Below are 22645 nucleotides of genomic sequence, written 5' to 3' on the forward strand. Positions count from 1 at the left end.
CTACATCAATCACAAAAAAATAATAAAGTAATATCTAATAGTCCTTATTTTATTTATTTTTGGAAAAATCAAGAATTGGTAGCCAATAAATGGAGGCTTGGTGGTCAAGAAATAGGGATTTGATATGGTACCTTTTTTTCTAAAAGATTTGCAAAATACCTTCTCAATTGAATAAATTTTCCCTTTAGTGGGTCATAAATCACGTTATCTGATGATCAATGCTAATCCAACCGAATGGACGGTAGTAACTGGAAGATCCAAGTCGAGATTGGTGCGGCGATTATACGCTAAATATTTCACTTATACCATGATCCCGAAAATACCCTCGAAAGGCGGGAAAGACCCTCTTTGCGAGAGCCTATAAACCGGACCGACCGTTGTTCTTCTTTTCCCTTCATGTTGTGTTTTTCTTAGGGATGCTCTCCGGGGTTTCACCAAAACATCTAGGAAAAGTTCAAGAAACCCCAAAACATCTCCGAGGAGATGCCTATCTACATGTTACGAGGATCGACGTCGATTTCCCCTTCAAGGTTTGCGATTGCCAGATTGTTTACATTGAGAAGGTCATCCAATCGTTGGAAGAGGTTGCGTCCGTCTCATCCGAGCCCTTTTCTTTCTTTTACTTTGATCTTTTAACGCTATCGCTTTGATTCACAAGAAATGGCCCGATGTGAATGTTTTCAATTCGATTTCTTATTTTCTTGGTTGTGATTCTTATTTTAGCTTCTTTTTTTCTTTTCATCAATTCTTTTATCTTTTATCCATTTGAATCAGAGGTAAAAGCCCGATTGACCGATTTTTATTCAGGTTCTTCATCTTTCTCTAATTTATCTCGAGTTCAATCAGTCTCCCCAGAACATGTTTGTATCGCTACGGATCTCCGTCGACTCTCCTTCTAATTTCTTTTTTTCTTTTACCGGAATCTTTTTGACTTAGTCCTTCAATCCAGGAAAGATTGCCCAATTCTTATCCCAGATTCATGCTTTAATCTCCTTTATTCGATCCATAAGATTTGCATCCGATTCAAACAACTTTGATCTTCTTGATCATTCTTGATCTTCTTTACTCATTATTATTGTTTGAATAGGATCGATATTACATGTAGTCTTTTCTTTTAGATCCATCTTTCAAAATTTAGCTAATTCGCGGGAAATGTCTCTTTTGTAGTGTAAACTAGAGTTTTATCTGGAAGTACTGTTTCTTCTTTCTTTATCTGATACTCTTAATCTTTATTTTATTTATTACAGAAGAGAGTTTGTTGATTAAACAATTTTATTTGGTTTACTTTTAAATCAATCTTTAGTTTAATTGATTTTTTTCTATGTCGCGTTATTTAGTTTAATTCTAACTTTTTTTCTTAAATTGAAGGTCATGCCGTGTTATCTTCTTCATTTACTTTTCTCTTTTGATATAGAAAGAATATTTGTCATATAGTTTATCTGCAAGAAACGTTTCTCAGACTGTAGAAGCTAGAGTTACTATGTGGAATCATTAGGTAATTTTGTTTGGTGTTATGCTGTTTTGTTGTCCTTTACTAGGTTTATTTTCCAATTTTCTATCCAAAATGTACTATAACTATTTTAAAATTTCCATTATGTTTGGGTGCTTTATTGAAGCACCCCACTGGAAAGGGGGCTACAAGCCTCTCACTTATTCTGAAAAAAATATAGGTGATGGGATGAGCAGTGAGTGCAGTAGCATATTGCCTGTTTTGATACATAATCATATTGTCTACTTTTTCTTCACAGTGGTATTCTTGGGTATATTATACCATATGCTTCCACATGAGATTTTTTTTAAAAAAAAATGTTTTATCCAATAATTTAATAATCACAAAATGAGTGCTTTTGCATGATGCCGATGGTCTTCACACTTTGTGGCATTTGCTATTCACTGCATTTTGATGCAGAATAGTATGGTCAGGATTGCATAGAACAGTAAACATCTTGGATTATTTAAATCTCGTATATTTTTTTAATGGGTTTTGGATATTTCTTGGATTCTTAACTTGGTCTATGCTATCAGTTTTTTGATCCTTCAATTTTATCTCAAATTTTGCAAGGTGTTGACATACAAAATCAATTGAAGGTGCTAGCATTTCATGTCTTGAATTCAATGAAAATTTTGAAATGTGAATTCAGTGCAAGGAGAAATGCCAGCAGTGCATTGGTCTTATAATTTTCAAACAGGAATTGACTTGTCCTTCATCTTCTTCTTTTCTTTTTTTGAAAAAAAGAGAAATTAGCTTTTGTAGATGGAGTGCTTACCACAAATGTGCATCTATAGGGAAGCCTTTTGTGCTCACTTTTGCATCTTCTCTTCTTCTGGCACTAGAGAGGCTGTAATTTGTTTGATGATTCTTGCTAGTCACTTTACTTGTGCCACTGCTGGAAAATTTCAGGCCAAGGATACCAATAGACATAATTGAGTCCAAATGTGCATCCATCATGAAATGCAGATTTTTCGAAGTAGAGTATAAGACCATGGTTGAATACTGCCTGTGCATAAAAGGTTCTGCTGCCCTTACCCTCATGTTCCTGGTACTAATAAATTCATATCATCACTGTTTACTGTCGTTATGCTGCAATTTATTGAATCATAATGTGTCATTGCTTATTCTAAATATAGTATATAGCATGACCAGATTGCAATAATCAGACAGAGTGTTGAGGCCCTGTTCCAATTCACATAAAAAACACATGATGGAAAGAGTGGTGTTCCCTCAATTGATGAATCTGCTTATATCCTTAAACATAATTCTGCAAAAAAGCAGGTGCTTACTGTGAAATTATGATGGACGACAGAACTGAGTGGTGGTTAGGATGTAGAGAAGGGTGTGAGGAAATAGTGGAGAGAGCATGGGAAGAGTCTTGGAGCATTACATGGGTTTAGTTATTCTAGATTGTTTGTTTTTTATTTTTTGAGGAAAAAAACTATTTTTCTTTGTCCTTTTAGAGAAGTACTGGTTTGCTTAGTGGGATTTAGGTAGTCATTTATTATTTTATTTGTTCTGCATATGGTGCTAGATATGGTAGCATATACCTCATATTGTGTGACAATATGTGAAGATACTGAACATTGGTTCATTCTACCTCTACTACAAATAGTCTGTCTGATTTTAATTTTTGTTTCTGAGCATGTGATGGTCTGATTTTTTGGTTTTTCTCTTGTGACTCTAATGGAAGTCACAAGACCTGTCATCCTTAAGTGCACTTTCCTGCTTTTTCTAATTTAGTTCTCCGTAACTGTATACATTGACTTATGTAAATCTTGCAGTCTTTTCCAACCTAGCTCCTCCAATTTCAGGGTCAATTAGTCATAAAGAGAAATTTTAGTCAGGTAAGGTTTTCTTGACCTATTTATTTAGTAAGATGAGACCAAATAGTGTGAAGTTGCTATATAACCAGGTTGCTTTTCTGAGTAAGAAACTGAAGTATTTCCTCTTGTCAGAGTTGATCAAATTTTTGAAATTGTTACTAGTTAGCTATACTTCTTTATGTGCATGTGTAATATTTTGTAGATTACATGAAGAAGCATCAAAAATCTGGAGAGAAGCTTTTCGACATCTAAGATTTGGTTAATATTGGTAGAATTGAGGTGCCAAAAGCTTAGCTTTATTGTCATCATGTTGTGCAAAGTTTACTATGCATTTCTTTTAACAGCACATTTTATTGCTGCAATCAGTATAGGAATTTAAACTTGCACACATTTTGTGAAATGATAATTAACTATGCAGATGCCATTATTACATATCCAGAGAGCTTTGCAAAGCAGTTTATATTATTGATACCAAGAACAGTGTTCACTTTTAAGTATCCAGTGGAGCAATGCTATACTCAAAATTGATGAAGCCCACAACCTGCTAAAAGAAAAGAAAAACTATTCCTATGGACTTAGATTTAGGCTTTATTAATCATAAAATATGGAGGATTTAATTTGAGCTTTTAGATTTTTGGCAGAAGTACTGAAGCATGTTAAATTTCAAAAATTAGGAAAATTGTTCCTTGTGCAGTCATAACTTGACCTTACCCTTTTTTATCATCCTGTGCTCGTGTTTCTTCATGGACTATGTAATGTTTAGATTTTTTATTTTCTTGTTTTCTTGCACAACCCCTGTTATCTTACTTATTCTCTTCACATGACATGTAGGAAGAGCATAGGCACAGATGCAGCTTCATTTGACTTGCAATCTGGTAATCTGACTACTTGCATAGCTGAAGCAAAACAACTTGACCTTTCCATTGCCGGGAGGCAGTAAAAAATCGACTGAAACATCTAGATTCAGATAGTTATGCTGTTTTAGAAGGAATTGTAAGGCATACCATGACTTTCCATAATTTTTTATTTGTAATTTGTTGGGCTAATGATATCTTCTGTTTTCCAAGTCATGAGTCATTGATAGCTTATTTAAATACTCTCTGTACTCATTCCGGAAACTTGGGTTTCTGTTTGGGTCAAACAATGAAAGAAATCATGAGAATTGTTGGTCTATTTTGCAACTTGAGGAGATGCTTATTAAAAACCAAGTCTTTTCACAGGTAACATTTGCAGAAAGAGGCTTAGTAGGTTCTGATTTTTTGCGGGAATATATTAATGGTGTTATCCATTAATTCTACTTAATTATGAATTTTTGTTTGACTTGAATTCTGTCTATCGAGAACTGAAATTCTTGGATACAACTTTTGTCCTCCTCTGTTAGATTTATATCTCAGATATTCAGAATATATCATTTTATTGTTTAATCATTATTGCAAGCTACCATGCCTTATATAAAATAAAAAAAAAATGGTAGCTGAATATCATTTTTTCTGTCCACTTATTTTGTGCTCCTTTAGATCTCATTCTGTTTCTGCTTCGGCTGAATTTTTATTCTTTTGAGATGGATTTATTTGCCTATATCAAACCTCTATTTATCCCCTCATCTGAAATCATTAGAAGCCACAGGAACTTCAGAGGGTTGCTCCCTGTTTACATGAAGTTTAGCAACTGACAAGGTATGTTTCTACTGGTCAGTCTTTTGAGCATAATGAAGTGTTCCTATCTTGACCTAAAATGGCTTTGCCAGGAATTCAACACCGTTTTGTTAAATGTCAGAAGAGAGATCAGAATCTTATCTTATAACCTTCTCAAATTCTTGTGAGTCGCGCTTTTATCCAAATAAGGCTTGAAGAATTAAAATAAAGAACTGTTTTGTTCTCTGTTTAACTACTGTTTTTAATGACAGTGGCCAAGCTTCAAAATTTGATGAAGATAGCTTCCATTAAATCAGTTATTCATAAATCTAATTTCTCGAAAGTCAATAAAATTTCCTTTTCATGTTGTTTTTAATAGAGAAAATGAGGTATATTTTGATAGATAAAAACTCTTAAATATTTGATTAGTCTATACTTGGTGAAACTGAGAATGATGTTGTTAAAGAGTTGGTTACAGTACATACGGATAAATGTGAAGACAATAAGAATGCAGACAGTTATGAATTATGCAACTTGGTAATCAATCACATTAGCTATTGTAATGGCAAAATATATGCTTCTAAACATGAAAGCATATGTTTCAGGTTAGATTGATTGGCCTATGCTCTGCAAATGCAGGATGTAAAAGTTTTTTCACATCCAAACTTAATCTGAGTAAAATAAAGTAAATATTCAACATTAATTTAGGCCTCAAACTATTTTATATCATGTTTTGCAGTTACAGTGTGCTATAATTGATGTTCACATGCCTCCAGTACTTACTATTGAAGCTTCGGAAACAGATTGCTGAAATTGCTGCACTAATCCAAAGAAAAGGGTTTTACCCTCCCTGGGCAGTATATTTATCAATTTTTGTCTAATCTGAACATCACATATAAGACAGCCAAAATGATTTTCATACCGTTGATAATGTTTCATGATTCTTTAGGAGGGTATTTCATCTGCTTTTGAGGCCCTCTGGTTTCACTGAGATTGTTTATTTCATTATTGTACATTCTTGTATTATTGGACATGCTTATTATGATTGTCTTATTCTAAATCGTGGAGTATAATAATGAAGAAAAGTCTTCCTCTCTGTTTTCTAAACATCAGAAACTATAACTAAGTCTGGAAAACCATGCACATCCAAGGGCACAGTTTGCTATTAGAAAACTTCAAGGATTTTTTTTTTTCAATATTATCTTTAGAGATGGTGGTCAAGGTTATGTCAGATATTATCATGCAAGTTACATTTTCTGTATATATGCACATTTTTAGGCCACTTTCATATCTCCTGCTGCTGATGATTTCTAATGTATCTCTACTTTATGGTAGATGCTGTTTTCATTTAATTTATTCTATCTCAGCAGCAAATTATAGTAATTTGAAATTATTTTTGTTTTAAGTTCATCTGCAGGAAATCATCCCAATTTGACAGAAAGTTTCACTAGTATTTGCGAAGGTACCAAATGCCTTTTCTGGAGTTTGTAATGCCAAAGCTTTTTTAATTGTATGTCTTACTTTTCTTTCTGAAAAGATGAGTTTTTGGTATATTATGTTTAGATATTAATCAACCCTTAAGGATTAACAGTGTATTTTGTTTCATTGAAATACTGCCTAGTTTTGGAAGATAAAATCAAAGAAACTGCTTTATTCACAGTTTTTTAACATGTTTCTCACTGTTACATCAGCTTTTGTATTGTTGAATTTAGAATATGGTCTATTATTCTTTTATCTTGATAGTAGAAACAATGGCTGTTATTTTTCCCACTGTATACATGAACAAAATAATGACTTTCATAAGGATTATTATCAGCCATTATAATGGAAAATATTGGTAAAATAAGAGCATAATTTGATAATTTCATAACTGCAAAAAAAATAGTATATGTGAACTGATATGGAGATTTAAATAATTTTTTTTCTAGATGAACAATGAAAATTTCAAATAACAGCTGTTGTTCCCATTTTATAACTGATAACAGGGTGACAGCCAAGTACCGGCCATTATTTGAAAATCTGCTATATATGTGTTGCTGGAAACTGGACCCGGGGGCGACCACAGGCTGAGAAGGAGGAGCTCCGGCAGGTGGTGCGTCGGCGGGCTGCGTCCTCCAAGGGACTTGCAAGAAGCCGGTGGCCGGGATTTCCAGCGCCGGCCCTCCGATGCTTAAGTCAGAGGGAGCTTTTGTGGAGAAGGAGAGAGTTTGTATGTTGAAGTCAAAAGTCAGAAGTCCCCCTTGAGAAGAAGAGGTTCCCCTTTTTATAGGAAGGATGCCAGAGTTACCTGTGATGTGACTGGACGAATTAATGGGTTACCGTCATGATTGGGCGTGATCGTGTGAATTAATAAGTTGCCGTGGATGACTGAACGAGATTGAGTGAGTCAACGAGTTGCCGTGGATGGCCTGAGATTTTGGGCTGGCTGGAGGTCCGTGGAGATCGTGCGCATTTAATTGTTGACAGTCACTCAGGCGGAGATCGCGAGATTGGATCCCGGATGAGGAGGAGAGAGGCTTGATTTTCGGTGGAGTGGAGAGGTTTGCTTCATCCTTTGATTGGATCTTCTTCGAATTTAACGTCGATCGGGCTCAGCTTAGCCGAGATCAAGGCCGCAAGGCTGCGAGCTCTGATGTTGGGCGCGCTGAGGTCGGGCGCCTTTGAGGTCGGGCGCCTTGAGGTCGGACGCCTTGAGGGTTGCTGTCGTTGCGCTCGTCATCACGTGCCGGCGATGTATCCACGTGTTTTGGGCAATCCATTTTTCCTCCAACACTACCCTCCGACTTTCGAGTTCGAGCCGTTTGCGAGTTCAGGCGAAGGAAGTAATCGTCTTTATTACACTGATGGGCCGTTCTGCGTGCTTCGGGGCATTTTTAATGAGAGGCGACGCCCTTTTGCTTTTCGAGGCAGTTTCGAGCCGCAGGCTCATGATGAGGCTTCGGGATCCGACAAGACGCCGCTCCGATTCTGCTTTTAAAGCATCGATCCAGGTTGATACACCGCTTTGGTTTTCGAGGCCGACACATGGTGCAATCTTGACGGAAGGCGGGATCTGGCTCTGTCGATCTGGGCCGTCGGGAGGGTCTATATAAACCCTAGCCTGGTCCTAAAAGTTCTCATTTGGCTGCCGCAGTTGTTGCCTCCTTCCATTTTCTTCCTCCTTTTTCTTCCAGTCGTTGCTCAGTCTTTTCCGGCGGTGCCCCAAGGCGTTTTTTGGTGATCATCTTGATCCCTCACCTTTGGTCGGCGACATTTCTGGTGAAACCCACAGTAGGTCTCTTTCCTTCGTTTGCTCGGAGGGTTTTTGCCTTTCTATTTTCTTCCTCCTTTTTTGTCTTCCTCTATTCAGTGAGCACAGCAATGTCAGGCGGTGCCTCGTTCTCCGGTAGGGACCCTGTCTTGCAGGAGGGAGGTCGTGTTGGAGACAGGTCATGGCCCAGACGGAGTCGGGTTCAGCTTGACCGAGGAGGAGTTGGAGCAGATCCGCGCTCAGTTTTTTTCTCAGCGCGGGTTTCGCCTTGATCCCACGGGGTCGGAAGACCGGGTGACGAGACCTCCTCCAGGTCGGATCGGGGTGTACATAGACACTCTGGGCCGGCCTGCGATCCTCCCTGCGCGGGTTCGTGAACGAGCTCCTGGCGGCGTATCAGCTCATCCCAGCGCAGCTCGCTCCGAACTCGTGGAGGACCATCATTGGCTTTCTATCCCTTTGCCTCGCGCATGGGATACCGGCCTCGGTGAACGTCTTTCGTTGGTGCTTCATGTTGAAGTCCAACCCGGTTGACAGAGAATGGCTCTATCTTGCTCTTCGGGGCGGTAGGCCGTTCTTCCGAGGTGCTCCTTCCTCCATTCGTGGGTGGAAGGAGAAATTTTTCTTCCTCTTCTTCGAGCGCACGTGGGAATTTGACCCGAGATGGGGGTAGCCCCGGCTCAAGGCCATCAACAAGCCCCCCAAGCTTTCGGCGGACGAGCATTGGATTCTTGATGCTCTTTGCAGCCTCGAGGGGAATATTCTTCTGAACGACCTCCTGAGCGAGGAGGCTTTGGTGAACGTCGGCCTGAGCTCGGCGCGTCCCCAGGGTAAGGGCGGTTGTACTGCTCCTCCGTTTCATCGCCATTTGTCTTACTTGTCTTCTTCTTCTCTTGCTTCTCTCTTTATCATCATCATTTTTTGGTGTCGATCTGACACTTGAGCTTTTTCTTCTTTTCAGACATTGCACAGATGGTGGCCAGCAATGCGGCCCTCCTCGCCTGATACAAGAAGACGATAGCCGAGGCCGGCGGGGCTCAACCCATGCCCCGGAAGAAGGCGAGGCCAGCCTCGCTCCTGCTCCCGCCGAGGTGAGGGACCCGGAGGTCGGGACTTCCGAGTTCATCCGGAAGGAAGCTCCCCTGCCGAACGCGTGAGCTCTTCCAAGGGAGCGAGGGATCTTGCGGCCCCGGCTTGCCCGACCCCCATTTCTCGGCGGCCAAGTCGCCAAGTCATTCGTTTGCAGCGCTTGGGTCCCGAGTTGGGCAGCGGTCTTGGGGTCCCGAGCTCTTCTCTGTCGAGCTTAACAAGGCCCGATCTCCCGAGCTCTTCGAGGGCTGGGAGCCGCTTTGAGAGGAGACCCTACTGCCTGGAGTGGTCGGTCTGCGAGGGCGATTCGGCCCTTCATGACAGCAACGTCGCACGCGAAATATTCCATTGCGCGCTGCTCCCAACTGATCGAGCCGAGTTCGAGGCCGCCGATCTTGGCGGTCTTGTCGATCAGACCTACTGCTCCGCCATCCGAGTAAGTTATCTTCTTGCTTTAATTTTTGCATCCTTTTGAATTCATGACCTTCACTCATCTTCACTTTCTTTCTCTACAGCATCTGCATGAAGTCGACATGTTGGTTCTCGTGGCGTCTGAGTGTCAGAATAAGGCTCGGAGGAGCCAAAGAGGGCAGGAAGAGGCTGAGAAAAAGCTCGGCGAAGCCAAGGCCGCACGGAAGGAGGCCACCGCGAAAATGGAGGCTGCCGAGGCCGAGCTGCGATTCGCGGTCGAGCGCCTCGAGGAAGAGAAGGCCTCGCATGCTTTGGCCAGTTCGAAGCTTTTGCGCCTTCGAGGCGCGCTTGGCCGACGCCCACTCCGAGACCGCCGGCCTCAAGTATGAGGTAGGGGTCCTTCGACTGAAGATTGAGCAACTCAAAGCTCGAGAGAAAAGGGCGTTGGAGCAAGCCCAAAACGTGGCGCAACTCTTCCGGGAGTCGGAAGAGTTCCGCGAGCTGATGGAGGAGGAAGCGGTGGACGGGCTCATCCGCGACTTCGAGGACTTCCGGAGGCAAATGTAGCGGATCTGCCCCCAGTTCGACCTCAGAGGTCTTCGGCCCAATATGGGGATCGCTGAGAATGAAAGCGAGCCCGGGAGTCCGGAGGACGATGGCGCGATTAGCGGCACGCCTGCAAGCCCTGAGGCCGAACGGGAGACCGTCGAGGCCGAGACTGAGGCGGCCTAGCAGACTACTCGTGAGTCTCTCCCCGGAGAGGTTGCGGAAGGCACTCCTGAAGGAGCGTCTGAAGCTGCTCCCGAGGTCACTGGCGAAGCCCCATCCGAGGTTGCTGCGGATGCTCGCAGAGACGGACCAGCCAAGGACCCTGGGGCAGCTCCCGCTGAGAATCCCAACGTGATCGTCGTGGACGACCTTAAGGCCGACGCCGAGGCCACTGCTGCCCCAGAGATGCCTTAGGACTTAGCTTTTTTCTTTTCTTCTTTTTGTAAATGAGGTCGGCCACTGCAGCCACTGTACGGCCAGGTGGGTCGGCCTCGAAATCAAGCTTTGTACTTAGCCTTTGGGCTTTTAATCAATGAAATACCTTCTTTTTCAAATTTTATTGTGTGTTTGGACCTGTTTTTATTTGTGCAATCTGCGAGCCCTTATTCCAACCGCTAGGTCTTTAGGCTCAGCTTCTAGAAAAATCCGCCAAGTCTTTAGGCTCAACTTCCGGAAAAATTTGCTAAGTCTTTAAGCTCAGCTTCCGGTAAAAGCTGCCAAATCTTTAGGCTCAGCTCCTGAAAAAATTCCCTAAGTCTTTAAGCTCAGCTTCCGGTAAAATCTGCCAAGTCTTTAGGCTCAGCATCTGAAAAAATTCGCCAAGTCTTTAGGCTCAGCATTCGGAAAAATCTTGCTAAGGCTTTGGGCTTAGACTTCGGAAGAATCCCGCTAAGTCTTTGAGCTCGGGCTCAATGGCAGTGTAAACCGAGGCTGAGTTGCCGTCGGAGCTTGCATGCTTCTTGATCTCGAACTTGGTCGAGGCGCCATTAGGTGGGACTTGAGGTTGAGTTCACGGCCAATGCAACTGGGTGTCCCTGAGCTTGGCCGGGACATTATCAGGTAGAGCCTGAAGTCGTCACAGTAGGCCATCTCGAACTAGGTTGAGGTGTCCGAACTGGGTCGTGCATCCGAACTTGGTCGGAGGATCGTGCGCGAGGTCGAGGGAGCTAGGGCTCGCGGTCGGCTCCGCGATACTTTCCGAGGTCGAGGGAGACTCGGCTCGCGGTCGACTCAGTGGTGCTCGGCGGTGCTTTCCGAAGTCGAGGGAGACTTGGCTCGCGGTCGACTCAGCGGGGCATCCCGAGGTCGAGGGAGACTTGGCTCGCCGTCGATTCGGCGGGGCATCCCGAGGTCGAGGGAGACTTGGCTCGCGGTCGATTCGGCGAGGCATCCCGACCTTGGTCGGAGAATTATGCGCGAGGTTGAGGGAGCTTGGGCTCGCGGTCGACTCTGCGATACTTTCCGAGGTCGAGGGAGACTTAGCTCGTGGTCGACTCAACGGGGCATCCCGATCTTGGTCGGGGGATCATGCACGAGGTCGAGGAAGATTGGGCTCGCGGTCGACTCTACGATGCTTTCCGAGGTCGAGGGAGACTTGGCTCACGGTCGACTCAGCGGGGCATCCCGACCTTTGTCGGAGGATCATCCCGAGGTCGAGGGAGACTTGGCTCGCGGTCGACTCAGTGGGGCATCCCGAGTTTGGTCGAGGTCTTATCGGAGATGGAGACCGAACTTGGAATTGTCGCGATGGGGCATCCCGAACTTCGTTGGGGCATCCGAACTTGGCCGGGCATCCTGAAGTCCACAAGTAGATTATCATCAGTAGAAGCATCGAATAATTAAAAGAGGGCCTTAAGTAGATTAACATAAGGGGGAGTATCAGTTGTGTTCTCAAACATCGAAGACCCCTGGGAGCTTTACTGATGATACATCCGGAGATTTTCGGAGTTCCAGCTTCAGGGAATGGGGGTCCCCTCAAGGGATTCCAACTTGTACGCTCCAGGACGCTGGACTCGGGCAACTCGGTATAGCCCCTCCCAGTTTGGGGCAAGCTTTTTTTGCTCGGTAGGTTGAGAAGCTTCAGCTTTCCTCAGGACGAGATCTCCCACCTTGAAGAGCTTAACCTTTACCTTGGAGTTGTAGTACTGCGCCGCTTTCTGTTGGTATCTCGCCATGTGGATTCGAACGACCTCCCTTGTCTCCTCGACGAGGTCCAAGATGCTTTTGAGTTGAGATGAGTTGGAGGCTGCATCATAGTTCTCCACCCTTAGCGATGGAAGTCCGATTTTCAAGGGGATGACGGCTTCCGTTCCGTAAGCCAGGTTGAAGGGTGTTTCGCCGGTGGGAAGTCGAAATGTAGTTCTGTAGGCCCAGAGAATATTGTAGAGATCTTCGACCCATTGCCTTTGAATCGGTCGAGTCTGGCTTTGAGTCCCTGAAGGATGGTACGATTCGTCACCTCGGTTTCTCCATTCATTTGTGGATGAGCGACCGAGGTGAAACGATGGTCAATGCCGAGCTCAGAGCAGAACTTCCTGAAGCGGGCGTTGTCGAACTGGCGGTCGTTGTCGGATATGAGGATGCGGGGGAGTCCGAATCTGCAGATTATTGATTTACAGACGAAGTCCCGCATCTTTGGCTTGGAGATCCGAGCCACCGGTTCAGCTTCAACCCACTTGGTGAAGTAGTCGATGGAGACAACGAGAAACTTTCTCTATCCGGTGGCTTGAAAAAATGGTCCCAAAATGTCGATCCTCCATTGGGCAAATAGCCAGGGGGAACTGATCGAGGTCAGTGGGACTGAGGGTCGGCGCTGAATGTTGGCATTTCGCTGACACCGATCGCACCTTTGGACGAAGTCCACAGCATCTTTTTGAAGTGTAGGCCAATAATATTCTTGGCGCAGAATTTTTTGGGCCAGGGCCCGGCCTCGTAGGTGGTTTTCGCAGATTCCTTCATGAACCTCTCGTATGGCATAATCCGCCTCTGAAGGGCAGAGGCATTTGAAAAGGGGAGAGATGAATGACCTGCGGTAGAGCTTGCCTTCGTACAAGAAGTACCAGGAAGCCTGACGCCTAATCCGGCGGGCTGCAAGCTCGTCATTGGGGAGGACTTCGCTCTGCAGGTAGGTGACGAGCGCGTCCATCTAGCTTGGTTCAGTCTCGATGCAGAGAGCTGGTTCAAGCTCCTCGGTGCTGGGTGCTTGGAGATACTCAAGTGTTGTGGTCTTCGGAAGCTCGCTCATACAGAAAGTCGCCAGTTTTAATAGCTGGTCCGCCCTTGCGTTCTCCGCTCTGGGGATGTGCTGGATGTCGAAGGAGCCCAGTGTGGAGGTGATGTCTCGGACCTTTGGAGATACCTCTGCATTGACGGCTCTCTTGCTTCAAAATCTTTCAGGATTTGGCTTACGACCAGTTGGGAGTCACTGAAGGCCTCTAGGCTTTCGACCTTCAACTCCTTTGCCAGTCTTAGCCAGCCGATGAGCGCCTCATAGTCCTCCTCATTATTCGAGGCGGAAAATTTGAAACGTAGGGCCTGCTCTGCAACTACCTCGTCTGGGCTAGTGAGAATGAGTCCCGCTCCGCTATCCTCCGAGGTTAAGGAGCCGTCTATATATAGAACCTATGGTTGCCTCGGGGTCTCCTCTGTTGGTGTGAGCTCGGGCTCGGGATCATCCAGCAGAGTGCATTCTACAATAAAGTCAGCGAGCACTTGGGCCTTGACTGCCGGCCTCGGACGATATTCAAGTCGAATTTTCCGAGCTCGACCGCCCATTTTGCGATCCTCCCCGCACGATCCGACCGTTGCGGGACTTACTTTATAGGCTGGTCGGTCAATATGGCCACAGTGTGAGCCTAGAAGTAAGGTCGGAGCCTTCGGGCTGAAACGACCAGTGCATAGATCGTCTTCTCCAACTTGGAGTATCGGATCTCGGCATCCCTCAGGACTCGGCTGGTGTAATATACCGGCCTTTGAGACTTGTCTTCTTCTTGGATCAGGACCGAGTTCACTGCCATCAGGGAGACGGCTAGGTATAGATAAAGGAGCTCGCCTTGTCGAGGCTTCGTGAGTAATGGAGGGAAGGCAAGATAGCGTCTGAGCTCTTCAAAGGCTTGCTGGCACTCTTCTGACCATAGGAAGTCCTTCGGCTGCTTGAGGATCTTGAAGAATGAGAGGCATCGTTCTGCCGACTTGGAGACGAACCTTCCTAGGGTCGCAACTCTTCCGGTGAGCCTTGTACCTCCTTGACCGTCTTTGGTGGTACCATTTCTTGCAGTGCTCGGATCTTCTCGGGGTTCACTTCGATTCCGCGTTGGGTTACCACGAAACCGAGGAACTTGCCCGAGGTAACTTCGAAGGCGCACTTGGTAGGTTCGCTTCGATTCAGCGTTGGGTTACCACGAAACCAAAAAACTTGCCCGAGGTAACTCCGAAGGCGCATTTGGTGGGGTTGAGCTTCATTTGGTACTTTCTGAGGGTGGAGAATGCTTCATCGAGATCGGTGATGTGGTGTTATGTCGTCTGGCTCTTCACCAGCATATCGTCTATATAGACCTCCATGTTTCGGCCTATTTGGTCTTTAAAAACCTAGTTGACCACCCTTTGATATGTCGTTCCGGCATTCTTTAACCCGAACGGCATCACTTTGTAATAGTAGAGGCCCTTGTCGGTAATGAAGGATGTCTTCTCCTCATCCTCGGGCACCATTCGGATCTGATTGTACCTCGAGAAGGCGTCCATGAAGGTCAGCAGCTGATGTCCCGAGGTGGAGTCGACAAGCTGGTCGATCCTGGAAAGAAAAAAACTGTCCTTTGGACAGGCATTGTTCAGGTTGGTGTAGTCCACACACATGCACCATTTTTCATTAGCTTTCTTCACGAGGACTACATTGGCGAGCTAATCTGGGTAGGAGACTTCTCGGATGAAGTCGGCCTCGAGAAGTTTGTTCACCTCCTCGGCCGCTACTCGCTGTCGTTCCGGCGCGGAGCTCCGTTTCTTTTGTCTTACAGACTTGTAGGTTGGTCTCACCTGGAGTCGGTGGACAATGACCTCGTGGTCTATTCCCGACATATCCGTGGGCTACCAGGCGAAGACATCCATGTTGGACTTGAGGAACCCGATCAGGCGATCCCGCTCGCGAGGGCTCGGGTCGGAGCCAATCTGCACGGTTAGTTCTGGGTAGTCTCTTCTCAGAAGGATTTGAATGAAGCTCACCAGGTTCTGCCCGCTCCCTCCGAGACTCGTCCCGTACTTCCAGGGTTTTAATGGGCAGCGCCTGATTCGAAGCTTGGGTTGATGCCTCAATTGATTGTTCCGCTCGGCTCGGTGCTTTGGCCAGTTGCTTTGCTTTGAGGATCGCCATGTAACATTGTTTGGCTGTCATCTGGTCCCCACGAACCTCGCCTACTCCTTGCTCGGTAGGGAACCGCACGAGCAGATGGTACGTCGAGACCACGACTCGGAGAGCATTGAGCCCTGGTCACCCAAAGATGGCGTTGTAGACCGAGGGCAGGCGGACCACAAAGAAGTCCATCCTCACGGTGCTCTCTCGAGAGGCGAGCATCGTGACAAGTAGGTTGATCTCACCTTCAACCAGGACTGTCTCCGGTGAATCCGACCAGCGGAGCATTCATTCTCCGGAGCTGGCCTTCTTTTTTCCATTATTTGGAAGGCATCATAATACAAAATGTTTGTCGAGCTTCCATTATCAACCAAAACACGCTTTACAACAAGCTTATTCATGATCATGGAGATGACCATAGCGTCATCATGAGGAGTCTCAACTCCTTCTAAGTCCTCGTATGAGAACGAGATGGCTTCAGAGGTGTGTTGACGCTTCGGAGGGGTCTTTCTCCTGGTCAGCTCTTCAGCCGAGCTCCCTTCGGCCGGGCCTCTTCCTATAGTATTGATGGTGCCAGCGATGAGCGTGTTGTCATTTGGATCTTGGGGCGGCGCAGCATTCTCTACCGGCCTTCTTTCATCACGCCGGTTTTGCACGAATCGGTTGAGCACTCCACGGCGAATGAGTGTCTCGATCTCATCTCGAAGTTGGAAGCACTCCTCTGTGTCGTGGCCGTGGTCTCGATGGAAGCTGCAATACTTCATGCAGTGGCGCCGGGTTCCTGACTCCCGCATCGGGGGTGGAGGTCGGAAGTAGTTTCGGCCTTCTATCTCCATAAGGATCTCTACCCGGGGTGCATTGAGAGGAGTATAGTTTTCGTACCTTCCCGGAAGCATCCGACCGAGGTGGAGATCTCAGTCGAGGCTGTGCCCACTGTCGAGGTGGACTTCTCAAACGAGGTAGATTATTTTCTCGGCGGGGGGACCGACTTCTCGGACGGCCGCGCTCCTCGCGGCGCCTTTTCTGCCCTTTTAGGGCCTGCTCGGCCGCGCCTCGCCTGGAGGCGATAGCCTCCTCGGCCTTGCATATTTCCATGCTCGGACCAGCATCTCGGTGAAGTCGGTGGGAAAGCTCTTCTCAATGGAATAGAGGAATCTGTAGGAACGAGCTCCTATCTTCAGCGCGGACATGGCGATCGACTGATCGAGCTCGCGAACCTCCCAGGTTACAGCGGTGAAACGGTCGATGTAGTCTTTAAGGGACTCTCCCTTTTTTTGCTTGATATCGAGGAGGGAGTCTGATGTTCGCCGCTGGCGTCGGCTGGCTGGAAAGTTGGCGGCGAACTGTCTGCCGAGCTGCTCGAAGCAGGACACAGTACTCGGCTTCAGACCGGAGAACCAAAGCCGAGCCGTTCCTCGGAGAGTTGCAGGGAAGGCCTTGCAGAGCACGGCCTCCGAGGACCCTTGCAGTGCTATAAGGGCCCGGTAGCTCTCCAAGTGGTCAAGGGGGTCGGTGGTTCCGTTGTAGGGCTCTATCTGGGGCATTTTGAACCTTGGTGGGACCGGTTCATCCTCGATCTGGCGGGAGAAAGGTGACTTGGTGGTGAACTCAAAGTCACCCTCGCGCCTTGCCTTCTGGTTGTGGAGCGCCTCGACCTGCCGCTTGAGTTTCTCGACTTTCCTGTCGAGTTCCTCGCCCTGGGAGACTGCCACAGTGGTCTGCTCCGGTGCTGATTGACCCAGAGCCGACTCGGCCTCCGAGGGCTGTGGGCGTCTGCCCTGGTTTCTCCCTTGCGGCTCTCTCCGAGGAGATGCTCGGGTTGAATCCTGGTGGCAGCGCCGTTCTCCATAGTTGACCCTCGAGGAGTCATGGAGATTTTGGCCTTGGAGAGCCGGTTCGTCCGGAGGGAGCACCGATTGGATCTGAACCTGTGGAGGCGGCATAGGACGAGCCTCCACGCGTTGCAGGCTTTGGACTGCTGCTGCCAGGGCTTGAACTTGCTGCACCAGGGTGTTAAACTATTCTGGCTGGACTTGGGGGACTGGATCCGCCGGAGGCCTTGGTGGTGAGTTCTGGACTGAGTGTCCAGAACTTGGTGCGGGACGCCGGGAGGTGTTAGAGGCTCCTTTACTTCTTAGCTTCATGGTCACAACTCAGTCCCTTCCTCTAGCGCCAACTGTTGCTGGAAACTGGATCCGAGGGCGACCACAAGCTGAGAAGGAGGAGCTCCGGCAGGTAGTGCGTCGGCGGGCTGCGTCCTCCAGGGGGTCTGCAAGAAGCCGGTGGCCGGGATTTCCGGCGCCGGCCCTCCGATGCTTAAGTCAAAAGGGGCTTTTGTGGAGAAAGAGAGAGTTTGTATGTAGAAGTCAAAAATCAGAAGTCCCCCTTGAGAGGAAGAGGTTTTCCTTTTTATAGGAGGGATGCCAGGGTTACCTGTGATGTCGCTGGACGAATTAATGGGTTACCATCATGATTGGGCGTGATCGTGTGAATTAATGAGTTGGCGTGGATGACTGGACGAGATTGTGTGAGTCAACGAGTTGCCGTGGATGGCCTGAAATTTTGGGCTGGCTGGAGGTCCGTGGAGATCATGCGCATTTAATTGTTAACAGTCGCTCTGGCGGAAATTGCGGGATTGGATCCCGGATGAGGAGGAGAGGAGCTTGATTCCCGGTGGAGGGGAGAGGTCTGCTTCATCCTTTGACTGGATTTTCTTCGGATTTAAGGTCGATCGGGCTCAGCTTAGCCGAGATCAAGGCTGCAAGGCTGCAAGCTCTGAGGTTGGGCGCACTGAGATCGGGCGCCTTTGAGGTCGGGCGCCTTGAGGTCGGGTGCCTTGAGGGTTGCCGTTGCACTCGTCATCACGTGCCGGCGATGTATCCATGTGTTTCGGGCAATCCATTTTTCCCCCAACAGTATGTATATACAAAATGCAATGGGCTTCCAATAATGATGTGGTGTCCATTCTAGTGTCCTAACAGCTGTAATCTTTAACCCTTTGCAAAGACGACTTCTCCTTGAGCATTACCACACTACTTTTCTCAGGCAACGCCACACATGTCAAGATCCACACTGAATCCAAATTTAAACTATTAAAAAAATTATTTTACTATTTAGCCCATATCATATGCTTATTTTAGTGAATCCATGTGGTTAACTATGATTTTGCAGTCGATGCGATCCGCCAAAACTGAAAGTGAATTTTCTCGTAGCTGATTTCCATTCCCCAAATCCCTCATTCTGTTCCACTCCACCCAGCCCAGTTCTTGTTCAAGTTCCCACTCATTCTGGTCTGGAGTCCGTCATAATGGCAATAGAAACCACTAACAGAGATGGTGGTGGATCAGCTTTTTCACCACGAGCTCTGTAACTCTACAATAGGTGAGAATAAGAGCTAGATCAGATGTAAATGCTATGAGGCTATCATAGATGCTTTTATCAGTTTGATGTTTTTTTGGAGATATTGTATAGGTGATTGAAGCAAGTTCTATTAGATTAAGGTTCACATATGATGAGTTCCTAATATATAATGGGGATTGCAACAGATGCTACCGATTTTTATATATATTTTATAAATAAATAAATAAATAAATATATTCTCTTTTATAAAGAAGTGTGGCTGATAGAGAGGGAAATGATGTGCTTGAAAATTTTAGAATGGCTAATGTGAGGAAAACCCACTTGCAATATGAGGACCAAATACAATTTGCTTTTGAATAACTTTAAGATTGTGATTGAAGTATTTGGCCGGTTCATAAGTTGCATGAAAGTACTCTGAAGCTTTGGATTTTGAATGTTGAATGATCTATGGGGTGGAATTGATGGTTGGAGAGTGATGCTGCTATTATGTCCAGCCACAAATTTAAGCTTCTTGTTGTCTCCTAAATGATTTGGAGGTGTAGAAAATGCCAAATTATAAATTCGTTGATGTAAGGGGAATATTGATTCTTGACAATGTCTTTAAACGTATTTATTGGAGGACCTTGATGTTTAAGTGATAATTGATTTAAGTCTTCTAATCGAACCTCTTTTGGAGAGGGCTAATGAGTGTAAAATAAAGGTAAATATGATATTTTTATTGTTAAAGGGTGTCCTCAATATCTTGACATATAATCATAATCGTAATTATCTGGCTTTTTCCCAACTAAAGAATGTCCTCAGTATGTCTAGATGTGCCTGACACATAATCATAATCATAACCATCGGGCCTTTTCCCAACTATTTGACGACAGCTTTATTGGTCCTCATTAGCCGAGTTCCTATTTAGGCCACCTCTGATGTTATTCCAAGTTTTGTTATATCCTTCCTCATAACCTCCATCGATGTTATCTTAGGATTTTCTCTCCTTTTTTTTTACTACCTTCAACACAAACCAAAGTACCTCTTCTTACTAGAGCCTCCTTAGATCTTCATTATATATATTTATACCATTTTAATATTTATTTTTTTTCCATCACTTTGTCCTTAATTTATGTAACTCATACAACTCCTCTACATGTTCGTTTGTTATGTATCATTTCTAGTTTTACCAGACATGTATCTTAGCATTCTCATTTCTACTATGTTCAACTTGTTTCATATTCTTTTTTTGTTGCCTGACGCTTTAAGCCAAATAACACGGCAAGCCTTATTATTCTATAAAATTTTCTCTGGAGTCTCCAAGTTTGCTCCTGTCACATAATATTCTAGATGCACCTCCCTACTTCATCCAACCAACTCTTAGCTCTGTTACATGTATCTTCACGACTTCATTTGTCTTGATATGCAAAATATATTAGAGATTATCATTTTGGATGTTCCCATGTAGATGGATAGACATAATAATTATGCCAGATTATGATTACAAAATCTCTAAAGGATTCGAATGCTATTAAATTTTCTTCCCAAAGATGTTGGGAGGTTGTTGGTAAGGAATTCAATTGAGTTCATGCTTTGGGTACATGTGCTTCTTTACCTGTTTATCATATTTCTTTTTCCTTGGTTTTTCTTCCCATTCTTTGCATGGTCAGATGGAATGTTTTCCTTCTCTCCCTCACATCATCTGCAGGAAATAGTCTTCACCTTTTCACTTGTTATTAATTTCAGTATCTTCTGATATACATACATTGATTTTTTTAAGCTGCATGTACAATCAAGTACTGATTCAACTAATGTGATTTGCCAAAGTTCCTTAATGAATATCACTAGGGATTGGTCTTCCTCATGTTTTTCAGAGAAAAGCATGCATCCCCTACGAATCAGTACAATCAAGTACTGATTCAAATATTTTAAATCAGTGGTATCTACTGTTTGATTATTAACTTTCTGAATATATCAACAATGGTAACTGTTATGCATCATAATGTCTTGTAAAAAATGTTGGGATAAGTGGCTTCCAGTTTTCCAGTTGGGAAAATGCTATCTAGATTTATCACCAATCCTGCTGTTGCTCTTGAGTTTTCCAGTTCCCTCCCTATAAAGGAACTAGCAATGTATGTTGCTAAGCCTTTCCTTATCTCAAGTATATATCATTTGCAGTGTCTCTCATAATTTTTACTTAAAAGCGGATCTCTTCTAGGGCATAAAAAACTATAAACTGTTGCCTACACCAGTATTGTCTTTCCTTGCTTTAATGGATTTCTTTATCAGTGAATTAGTCATTATATTATTCTAATTCCTTTATTTCAACTTTTGTAAGTTATATTATAAGTCATTTTCTTTTCAGCAAGTAGCACTGGTCAATTATAAGGTGTAGGAAATTCACCAATGTTTTTTTTTTTTCCAGCAAAAACAGTTCTGTAGAAAAGTGTTTTAACAGATGATGAGATGAACATGGTGACTCATATAGTCGTATTGCTGTTTGGAATGATATCCCCATGGTAAGAGACCAGCAGCTGAGCAAAACGTCTGCTGCCTTCTTGTGTACGTGAAGTGATTCTGCAAACTTGACTTATCGTGATTACATATCAGTAACCTGGAATTCGGGGTAAAAAATTTTCCACTGCTGGCACAAAGTTGTATTTGGCAATTAATCTGCAGAATAAGCTCCTTCTAGTTGCTTGAATGACCTAAATATGCCAATGTATAAATGGAGGATCTCTTTTCAGGCAGAATTATTTTTCTTAATATAGGAAACTTATTTGGTGCAGTCTTGATCAACATATTTAGTTTGTTGTGCTGATGTTTTGTATTATGACAATAATCTTTTCCTTTTAATTCTGTCCATGAGATGAATAACATATTGGTTTTGCATTAACGTTGCAGGAGCTTACTGAAAAACACCATAGAGAGGACATTTCTTGTTGATGTTGTTCCATTACAATTTACACATTGATGTCAATTTATGTGAGATGTCAGCTAGAAGCTGTTAATGCAATACCTTGAGGTTCTTCCTGCCTTGCTGCTGCTTCCTGACGTCGTCAACCTGTTTGTAGTAATATAGGATCAAGTGTTCAACGGCAGGGGGAAAAACTGAATGATGCTCGGTTCCAGATATCAGACAATTAAACCACCATTTGTCTTAAAAAGCATTGCATTTTTGATTGTTGAAATCAGCCATTTTCTTCAGCCAGACTAACCTTTAGCAACAAATCAACCAACTCTGCAGCTACAAGAATGGTATTTTGTTATACGGTCTCTACTTTTTAACAGAAATATGTGTATGCTTTTTATGCAAATATCTTGAAACCAGTCAACCAGGTCAATTAAGGTGCCGAGGCGAGCTTTTTTTACCAATAAACTGACCATTGGACTTGTACCAGCTGCCACATTGTACTTCTACAAGGTTAAAGTGGTCGTGCACCCTTTACCCACTGTCATGATACATCAGACGGAGGTAAGTATATTCTACTGCTGTCGCAGAGTTTTGCTTTGGCAATTAAGCTACAGAATTTTCTCCCTTCTAGTGATTTGAATGACTTCTGAAAATGCTTGTAACGTATACAAGGATCTCTTTGCAAGTGGAATTATGATACACTCGTGAAAATTACATGGTTATAAAAATCTTTAACCTGCTTATGTGGTGTTCAATAGAATGATATCCTTCTTTTCCTTCTTTGCTTGGACTCCATCCAT

The 22645-nt window shown here is 44.7% G+C and overlaps 1 long non-coding RNA gene across 3 annotated transcripts; it reads left to right on the forward strand.

The window, feature by feature from the left end:
* Nucleotides 1-415: 415 nt before the first annotated feature.
* On the forward strand, nt 416-22098 carry LOC113462900. Of its 3 annotated transcripts, XR_005512997.1 has the most exons (5): nt 416-584; nt 3277-3339; nt 4150-6414; nt 21357-21557; nt 21836-22098. It is a non-coding gene; the product is annotated as an uncharacterized LOC113462900 (long non-coding RNA). The 3 variants fall into 3 exon arrangements; XR_005512998.1 differs by lacking the exon at nt 3277-3339; XR_003386188.2 differs by lacking the exon at nt 416-584 and having other exon boundaries at nt 2236-6414.
* Nucleotides 22099-22645: the final 547 nt, after the last annotated feature.

Source organism: Phoenix dactylifera, chromosome 8, assembly GCF_009389715.1.
Source record: "Phoenix dactylifera cultivar Barhee BC4 chromosome 8, palm_55x_up_171113_PBpolish2nd_filt_p, whole genome shotgun sequence".
Classification (NCBI taxonomy): domain Eukaryota; kingdom Viridiplantae; phylum Streptophyta; class Magnoliopsida; order Arecales; family Arecaceae; genus Phoenix; species Phoenix dactylifera.